Below are 10,804 nucleotides of genomic sequence, written 5' to 3' on the forward strand. Positions count from 1 at the left end.
AAAAATTAGCCGGGCATGGTGGTGCGCGCCTGTAATCCCAGCTACTCAGGAGGCTGAGGCAGGAGAATCACTTGAACTCGGGAGGTGCAGGTTGCAGTGAGCTGAGATGGTGCCATTGTACTCCAGCCCAGGTGACAGCAAGACTCCATCTCAAAAAATAAATAAATAAATAAATAAATAAATAAATAAATAAATAAATGTTAGGTGAATAAATGAAAGATAGAAGGAAAGAAAGAAAAAAGTGAAATGAAATAGTCCTGTATTAAAAATATAGAATCAGCCTGGGCTAGGTGGCTCATACCTGTAATCCAGCACTTTGGGAGGCTGAGGTGGGTGGATCACCTGAGGTCAGGAGTTTGAGACCAGCCCGACCAACATGGCAAAACCTCGTCTCTACTAAATACAAAAAATTAGCCAGGAGTGGTGGTGAGCACCTGTAATCCCAGCTACTTAGGAGGCTGAGGCAGGAGAGTCACTTGAACCCAGGAGGTGGAGTTCGCAGTGAGCCAAGATTGTACCATTGCACTCCAGCCTGGGCAATTAGAGTGAAACTCTGTCTCAAAAAAACAAACAAAAAAAAAAAAGCAGAATCATACCGCGATAAAGGGAGAGATGTTTTAAGTGGGCCATTACTACAAACAAAAAAATCCAAGACATACAAGAATAGGTTTTATGTTTTGTCTTTTAGGGACAATAGAATTATGGTGATTTTTATATTCTTTTGGATGATTCTGAGGGGTTATTTTCTAAATACGCTCCAGAGAAAGTTGTTTTATAATTAGGAGAATTTTTTTTTTTTTAATTTCAGAAGAGCAGGTATGCTAACAACTTAAAAAGCTGCTTCCTTGATTGTTCTTCCCTGAAGTCATGACAGATATGTGCCAGTCTGACCACACTCTCTTGCTTAGTACAAGTAATGATCCACCACTCAGGGTTTTTTGTTTTTGTTTTGTTTTGTTTTTGAGACAGGGTCTCGATCTGTTGCCTAGGCTGGAGTGCAGTGGCACGATCTCAGCTCACTGCATCCTCCACCTCCCGGGTTCAAGTGATTCTCATGCCTCAGCCTCCCAAGTAACTGGGATTACAGGCATGTGCCACCATGTGTGACTAATTTTTATATTTTTAGTAGAGACGGTTTTACCACATTGTCCAGGCTGGCCTTGAACTCCTGGCCTCAAGTGATCCGCTCACCTCTGCCTTCCAAAGTGCTGCGATTTGCCTCGCCCCACCAAGATGTTTTGAACAGTAGGCTGGTATTAGCAAGTATACACTAGAGGAGTCTTCCCTCCATTGTCCTGAATGCAATGGCCTCAGCTAGTCCACTGAACTTCTGTAAATGTCCAGATTATTTCCCAGCTGTATAGACAACACACCAGGAGAAAGTCTGGCTCAACTCAAGGCTCTGTTCAATGCAAGACCTGAGCATTCATGAGATCACTGTTTCTGCGAGCCTCAAATAAATGGGTGGGGTGGGATTAGCGTTTTGACTTTCCTGTTGACAGTTTCTTAGGACATGAGTACTTCATTCTCCCAAGAGATCATCCTGATGTAGCTTACCACTTCTTCCACACTATAAATTTTCTGTACTTCAGAGTGTGTTTTGAAATTCTGTGGAATGATGAGTACACTCTATTAAATGACAAATTTTTTTTTTTTTTTGCCCACTGTTTTCCACACCCTTCTAAAGTATATGCTGTCCTTCAAAGGGTTAAGTTGTCAGAAAAATATTTGTGCATCTACAGTGTGTGGGATGCTGGGGATGATATACAAAGATGAGTAAACGTACAACCTCTCAAAACTGATTATAACGTAAGAATCACATAAATAACAAAATGGAATGAACAGGAGAGAAAGCAGGCAAGAAAGTGTTGGTGTGCTAGGTGCAGTGGCTCACACCTGTAATCCCAGCACTTTGGGAGGTCGAGATGGGCCAATAGCTAGAGCTCAGGAGTTTGAGACCTGCCTGGGCAACATGGCAAAACCCTGCCTCTACAAAAAATACAAAAATTAGCCAGGTATGATAGCATGTGCCTGTGGTCCCAGCTACTCCAGAGGCTGAGGTGGGAAGATCACTTGAGTCCGGGAGTTTGAGGCTACAGTGAGCCGTGATCACTGCATTCCAGCCTGGGCAACAGAGCCAGACTCTGTCTCAAAAAAAAGAAAAGAAAAATTAAGAGTATCATTGCGTGCTAATTAGAGCAGGTACACAACCTCAGGATTCCAGACTGAGGTATGGTTTTTATAGTGTGGAGGAGTGGACTTGAAATTTTATTCCTGTGCTGTTAACTGGAAATTACCTGGTTCACCTCCCTTAATTCATAGATAAGGAGACAAAATTTCTCTTAAGAGATTAACTGAAGGAAAGAACGAGTAGTTAAAAAAAAACAGCAGGATCAGAAGTCAATCTATTGCCACATAACAGAGTTCCTCTGAAGGTAATGAATGTAAAAATAACCCAGTCATTAAAAACCTCAACCACCATAATCAATTATTCCAATATATTTTCTTCTCTTAAAGCTAAATGGCTTGTAACCACTATGAGTCCTAGGTCAAACACTTAATGCATATTCTTGAGAGTACACTTGGCTGAATCTTTCCTTTTTTTTTTGAGATGGAGTTTTACTGTCACCCAGGCTGGAGTGCAGTGGCACAGTCTCAGCTCACCACAAATTCCACCTCCCAGATTCAAGGAATTTTCCTGTGTTAACCTCTCAGGTAGCTGGAATACAGGTGCCCGTCATGACGCCCAGCTAATTTTTTGTATTTTTAGTAGAGATGGGGTTTCACCATGTTGCCCAGGCAGGTCTCGAACGCCTGGCCTCCAGCGATCCACCCACCTTGGCCTCCCAAAGTGTTGAGATTATAGGCGTGAGCCACCACACCTGGCTTTCACTGGATCTTTCTAAGGCGGGCAGCCACACAGTGTTACTCTCTCCAAGGAAAATTCCTCAAAAACCTAGCCTAGAATGGCATCAGACCTACATTGAAACCAGAAGGGCAGCATACTTTATTCTAAACTTGCCTTTCCACCTATTTTGTCATTGTTCAGCCATCCATCTCTGCTGGGCTGTTGACCTTCCATAAGATGATTTCTCAGATGTGGATGATTTCTCAGAATATGATTTTCATAATACAGTTTTTCAGCTCTACTCTAAGTGAACATGTCTGAATTTATTGTACATTTTATCTCTTATCCTTCTCACACATACAATATACCACAAGTTATTTTTGTTCGAGATACCTCCTGGTTGCCTATTCCTTCTTTGTGAATAGACAACAAATTAACTTTGTTTTTATTTTCCAGGTAATATCTTAGGCACAGTAAAAAATTCCTCAACATTTTTTGCTCCAGAACCCATATCTCCCCTTGGCCTGTGTTACTGAATATTAGTGGAAGAAAAAAACCAATGTTGCAATAAAAGTCTCTGGCAGTGGCAACTGGCTTGACATCAAAATTGAATTACAGAAACAAAAAAAAGAAAAAATTGAATTACAAAAGCGTGTTTGTTTCAAAACTTACTTGGGTTCTCAGAGCTGCTGGGTAATTATTTCCTGTTTCCCCCCAAAGCATTTATTTATTCATTTAATTTGTCTTTAACTGCTTAGCGTAGTAGGTAAGAATATGAACTCTGAAGCCAGACTAGAGTTGGAGTCTTGGCTCTGCAGTTACTATGACCTTCAACAAGTTAACTGATGTCTCCATGCCTTGATTCCCAAATGCATATATAAATAAAACCTATCAGACCTGGCGTGGTGGCTCACAACCATAATCCCAGCACTTCGGTAGGCTGAGGCAGGAGAATTCCTTGAGCCCAGAAATCCCAGAACTAGCCTGGGCAACTTAGTGAGACCCCCGTCTCTACAACAACAACAAAAAATAAAACAAGGTAGAAAAAGAAATAAGACCTACTTAATAATAAGACCTGCCGACCAGAGTTACTGTGAGGATTAATATTTACAAAGTGTTTAGAGCAGTTTCTGACACAGAATAAGAGATCTGTAAGTTTTTGTTTAAAAAATTATATTTGCTGGCCGGATACAGAGGATCAGGTCTATAATCCCAGCACTTTGGGAGGTTGAGGTGGGCAGATCACTTAAGGTCAGGAGTTCAAAACCAGGCTGGCCAACATGGTGAAACCCTGTCTCTACTGAAAATACAAAAATTAGCCAGACGTGATGGCAGGTGCCTGTAGTCCCAGCTATTTGGGAGGCTGAGGCAGGAGAATTGCGTGAACCCAGGAGGCAGAGGCTGCAGTGACCCGAGATAGTGCCATTGCCCTCCAGCCTAGGCGACAGAGCAAGACTCCATCTCACTATATACATGTGTGTGTGCATATATATATATATATATATATAAAACTTCATGATGGAAAGAAAGGAGAGAAAGAAGGGAAGGAGGGAGGGAGGGATAGAGAGAAGGAAGGAAGGAAGGAAGGAAGGAAGGAAGGAAGGAAGGAAATAAATCACCTTTTGGGCCTGGCACATAAAACAAATCCTATATATGTGTGTATACACACACACACACGCTAAGTTTGGCTTTGTGAGTGTCAGGTATTGAGAACAGAATGGTGTGCATTTGGAGAGGGTTTGTGTAACCCCTCTCCTTGACTGCAGGCAGGACCTGTGACTTGCTTCTAACAGAATATGGAAAAGGAGATATTCACTCCCCTGAATACAGTATGCTGTTTGACAAGGGTGAGTGGATGTCAATTCCAAGATCATGTTACATTATGTAAAACTCCTTCTTGCCAACAAACTATTTTCACAATTCGGCTGGCCTTGAGGAAACCAACTGCCATGTTGTGAATGGCCTGTGAAGAGGACCACATGGCAGAGAACTTACAGCTTCTAGGAGCTGAGAGTGGCCTCCAGCAACAAAACACAAACAAACAATAACAAAACAACCACCACAAAACCCTAAAATTTGCAATCCTGCAATGCAAGGAAACAGAGGGAGCTTAGAACTGGAGTCTTCTCCAGTCAAGCCTCTAGGTGAGAATGCAGTGAAGCTGACATCTTAACTACAGTCTGGTGGGACCTTGAAACAAAAAACCCAGGTAAGCCCTGGGCCAACACCACCTTGATCACAGCCTTGTGAGAGACCCTGAACCAGAATACTCAGGTAGATGAACATATTGGAGAAAAACGTGCAATCATGCTGACTGGTCTGACTTTAAATTCATGAACACCACAGAAATATGATATGCTATATTTCTGTAGTCTACTCTAGAGAAATATCATTTTACCATGCTCCTAGATGACTATTTCACATCTTTTTTTTTTTCTCAGGCCTCTATAATCTTCTCCCCCGTGCTCACTCTCAACAGATAACCTTGCTTCTTTCATTGAGAAAACAAAAGCAATCAGAAGAGAACTTTTAAGAGTTCCCACCACCACACCCTCCCATGTACTTATATCTGCACCCATATTCTTTTCTTATCTCTATGTGCTTAGGATAAACTGTCCATGGTTCAACCCCTCTACCTGTGAGCTAGATCCCATCCTTTCTTGCTCACTCAAGGACATCACTCTGGGGCTTGAATTCTTTAATACTTTAAAATTTAATTGAGACTGGGTTTCGCCATGTTGCCCAGGCTGGTCTCAAGCTATCTGCCTGCCTCATCCTCTCAAAGTGCAGGGATTACAAGTGTAAACCACCATGCATAGCCTTGAATACTTACTTACACAATTAACATGTCTTTAACTGAATTCCCAAATGATTCCTATACATCTCCAAAACTACCTGCTTCCCTCCCTCAGTCTTCCCTATCTCTGGTTTCTCAGGCCAAAAACCTTAGGGTCATCCTTCACTTCTTTTTCTCATACCAGATCCAATCTACAGTAAATCCCATAGGCTCTATCTTCAAAGTACATCTAGAATCTGACCAATTCTCACTATCACTTTCTCCCATCATCATTTCTTACCTGGTTTACATAATGGCCTCCAAACCAGTCTTGCTTCTACCCTTGCCCTTGTTTTTATCTTTTCTTTTCTTTCTTTCTTACTTTTTTTCTTTCTTTTTTTTTTTTAATTTCTTATTTTTAATTGAGATGGGGTCTCACTGTTGCCCAGGCTGGTCTCAAACTCCCAGGCTCAAGTGATCTTCCAGCTTCAGCCTCCCAAAGTGCTGGGATTACAGGCGTCAACGACCAAACCCAGACCCCTTGCCCTTCTTAAAGCCATTCTCAATACAACAGCCAGAATGATGATATGTGGATTTATAGTACCCCTGTGCTCAAAACACTCTGATGGCTTCCTATCTCAACCAGAATAAAACGCAAAATCATCAAATGACTCACAAGGTCATCTATGCTGTCCCACTCCACCTGGCCCACTCCTTCTCTAACTTCTCCCTAAAGTTCTCCATAGCCTGCCCTGGTTCACCAGACTCCAGACACACTGGAGCTTATAATTTTTCCTGAGGGCAGTGAGGAGTCCTTGAAGGGTTTTTCCTTTTCTTGTTTTTTGTTTTTTTTGAGACAGAGTCTCGCTCTGTTGCCCAGGCTGGAGTCCAGTGGTGCAATCTTGACTCACTGCAACCTCAGCCTCCCAAAGTGCTGGGATTACAGGTGTGAGCCACTGTGCCAGATCCCCTGAAGGATTTTTAAAAGCCACCATTTTGTCTTCTCTGCCTATAAAGTGGGACAAAATACAGACAGTTAATATCACAGGCCTGTACCTCCTAGAGTACCTGCCCCTTATGTGATCAAACTGTTCTGATTGGTCTTGCTGACCCAGCAGGGGCACAAAGCGTCCCTTAGTAGCCAAGCTGGTGTTACTTGAGACTCCTTTTTTATCTTCCTTTTTGTGATGAAAGAAAGATTAAAAGCAAAAAAAAAAAAAAAAAAAAAAATCAGTTAAAGACCTGAAACTTTTAGTATTTTTAAAAGAATAAAATAGATTCTTATTTTTTAATTTTACAGATATTATACATATTAAAACTTGAAACACACAAAGGAGAGAAAGAAGGGAAGGAGGGAGGAAGGAAGGGAGGGAGGGAAGGAGAGAGGGAGAAGGAATAAGGAAGGAAGGAAGGAAATCACCTTTTGAGCCTGGCACATAAAACAATTCCTATTCAAACTAGTATTTTTCCTTATAGAGTAAAAAGTCTAAACACTTTTAAAAGACTTATTTACTATCCTTGGCAGTGTTCCTCCCCAGGGAGAGAGAGGAACAGTGTCTTCTCTGAAATCCTGACTTCACGTAGCACACCACACCCTGCCCCAGATGAGCTCATTTCTCACAAGTTTTTGAAAATACGCCCTGGGGTTTGCTCATGAGTCCAGACCTTTCTGGCATCTCACTGAAGTAACTTCTGACTGGATTTGTCTTGACCATCAGGCTGTTTTAAAGAGACAATCTAGATTCTTCTTTTGATAGAATATATTTCATTGCACTGTATTCTCAACAGTTAAAATGAATGCATAAAATATAAACAGGCCACCCAAGAATAAAATAAATCCTTTTTATTGAAATGAACATACAGACTTTTTTCTTTTCCTCGCCAGATTATCTCATTAAATTACATCATGATGGAAATCTACAATTATTATTATTTTTTTGATATTTGGTGTTTGTTTGTTTGTTTGTTTTTGAGACAGAATCTCTCTCTGTCACCAGGCTGGAGTGCAGTGGCATGATCTCGGCTCACTGCAACCTCTGCCTCCCAGGTTCAAGCAATTCTCCTGCCTCAGCCTCCCGAGTAGCTGGGACTGCAGGTGCGTGCCACCACACCCAGTTAATATTTGTAATTTTAGTAGAGACAGGGTTTCACCATGTTGGCCAGGATGGTCTTGATCTCTTGACCTCGTGATCTGCCTGCCTCGGCCTCCCAAAGTGCTGGAATTACAGGTGTGAGCCACAGTGCCCAGCATTTGTTTATATTTTTAAAGATTAATTTGTCCTTCATTTATTTGTCATTGAACCTTGTTCCATTAATACTACGTTTTATAAGGTTCTACTGTAACTACTAAAGAAACATTGTGATGGTTTGTTTGGAGGTAGCCATTTTGTTTAAATAACTGTCTAAAGTTGTTACTTATTATTAGCCGTAAAAAACATGACTTTAGGCCACAATTTAGTACACAATAGAAAACTGCTAAAAAGTAATTTAGGAATATGAAAATATACAGTAAATGGAACTTTCCAAATGGCAGCTGTGAATTTTTTTTTCTTGTTCTATATCGCCCATGTCAGAGTGCAGTGACTCAATCACAGCTCACTGCAGCCTCAAACTCCTGGGCTCAAGTAATCCTCCCGCCTCACCCTCCCAAGTAGCTGAGACTCCAGGTGCATGCCACCACGCCTGGCTAATTTTTATTTTTTTAAATTTTTGTAGAGAAAGGTCTTGCTTTGTTGCCCAGGCTGGAGTGACTCTTTGATATAGCACCTGATTATAGTTGATTTGGATAATTATTAGAATAAGGAAAGCCTATATTTAAATTAACAATGTAAAATATTTTCAATTATGTGCTTAAAATTTTTTACCACAAAAGTTAAGGTCATTTTATATTAATTATTTTTTTTGTTGTTTTTTTTTTGTTTTTTGGTTTTCTGTTTTTTTTTTCTTTTTTAGACAGAGTCTTGCTCTGTCACCCAGGCTGGAGTGCAGTGTGCAGTGGCATGATCTCAGCTCACTGCAACCTCTGCCTCCTGGGTTCAAGTGATTCTATTGCCTCAGCCATCTAAGTAGCTGGGACTACAGGTTTGTGCCAACACACCCGGCTAATTTTTGTCCTTTTAGTAAAGACGGGGTTTCATCATGTTGGCTAGGTTGGTCTCAAGCTCCTGATCCACCCACCTCAGCCTCCCAAAGTACTGGGATTACAGGCATGAGCCAGCATACCCGGCCCTGATATTATTTTCATCTTATAGTTCAATAAACAGGCTGAGAAATGTTAAGCAGCTTTTTCAAGGTCTCAAGCAGTGGCAGATTTTGAATATGAACACATCTCTCTTACTACAAATTTCATACTTTTAATCACTGAATTCATATATCCAACAATTTATTTTCCAAAATAGTAAATACTCTGTCCAGCACCCATTTAGATAAATACTGCAGAGTAACATCTCAAAAAGACAATAATGGGCCAGGCACGATGGCTCCCGCCTGTAATCCCAGCACTTTGGGAGGCTGAGGTAGGCGGAGCACGAGGTCAAGAGACGGAGACTATCCTGGCCAATATGGTGAAACCCTGTCTCTACTAAAAATACAAAAAATTAGCTGGGCATGATGGCACATGGCTGTAGTCCCAGCTACTCGGGAGGCTGAGGCAGGAGAATTGCTTGAACCTGGGAGGTGGAGGTGTATTTTGTATTTTTAGTAGAGACAGGGTTTCTCCATGTTGGCCAGGAGGGTCTCGATCTCCTGACCTCATAATCTGCCCACCTTGGCCTCCCAAAGTGCTGAGATTACAGGCGCGACCCACTGCACCAGGTCCCTGGAAGAAACTTCCTAAGTCATCATATCCTACCTCCCAAGCAATGCATGAATCATTTCTTCAACATCTCTGACAGATAGAGCTAATGAAATCATGAATTAGGTATTGTCAGATAGAAATGTTATAAAATCTCTTTGTTCTGTGGATGGATGTATTCGTTTTACATGGATGCTGTAATACTACAAACGTAGTGGCTTCAAGCCACACAAATTTGTTATGTCACAGTTTCTCTGAATCAGGAAGCTGGGTAAGTTCAATTGGGTCCTTTATTTAGGGTACAAAAGGCTAAAATCAGTCAGACACGGTGGCTGACACCTATAATCCCAGCACTTTGGGAGGCCGAGGCAGGTGGTCAGGAGTTTGAGACCAGCTTGGCCAACATGTTGAAACCCTGTGTCCACTAAAAATACAAAATTAGCTGGGTGTGGTGACAGGCACCTGTAATTCCAGCTACTTGGGAGGCTGAGGCAGGAGAATAGCTTGAACCTGGCAGGTGGAGGTTGCAGTGAGCCGAGATTGCACCACTGCTCTTCAGCCTGGGCAACAGAGCAAGACTTTGTCTCAAAAAAAAAAAAAGAAAAAAGAAAAAGAGAAAAGAAAAAAAAAAACCGCTTACATCGAGGCTGCACTCCTTAATGGAGTGCATTCCTTAATGGAGGCTCTAGGGAAGAAAACACACCCAGACTTGTTCAAGTTGTTGGCCATATTCAGTTTCTTGAGGTCCCTGTTTCCTTGCTGCTGTCAGGCCAGGTCCAGGCTTTGCTCTTAGAGGGTGCCCACTTTTATTTTCATGCTTTCTATGTGGCCTCTTCCAACAATGGCAGGTAGAGTTCTTCTCATGCTTTGAATCTCTGACTTTACCTTCTGCCACCTCTCTCTGACCCCAGCTGGAGAAAGTTCTCTGGTTTTTATTTTTTTCATTTTTATTTTTTGAGATGGAGTCATGCTCTGTCGCCGAGGCTGGAGTGCAGTGGCGTGATCTCGGCTCACCACAGCCTCCACCTCCCAGGTTCAAGCAACTCCTCTGCCTCAGCTTCCTGAGCAGCTGGGACCAGAGGCGCATGCCAACACGCCTGGCTAATTTTTGTACTTTTAGTAGAGACGAGGTTTCACCATATTGGCCAGTCTGGTCTTGAACTCCCAACCTCATGATCCGCCACCCTTGGCCTCCCAAAGTGCTGGGATTACAGGCGTGAGCCACCGTGCCCAGCCATAAAAGTTCTCAGCTTTGCTGGGTGCAGTGGCTCACACCTGTGATCCCAGAACTTTGGGAGGCCAAGGTGAGCGGATCACATGAGGTCGAGAGTTCGAGACCAGCCTGACTCAACATGAAGAAACCCCATCGCTACTAAAAATACAAAAA

The sequence above is a fragment of the Mandrillus leucophaeus genome, unplaced genomic scaffold (assembly GCF_000951045.1).
Source record: "Mandrillus leucophaeus isolate KB7577 unplaced genomic scaffold, Mleu.le_1.0 Scaffold502, whole genome shotgun sequence".
Lineage (NCBI taxonomy): Eukaryota > Metazoa > Chordata > Mammalia > Primates > Cercopithecidae > Mandrillus > Mandrillus leucophaeus.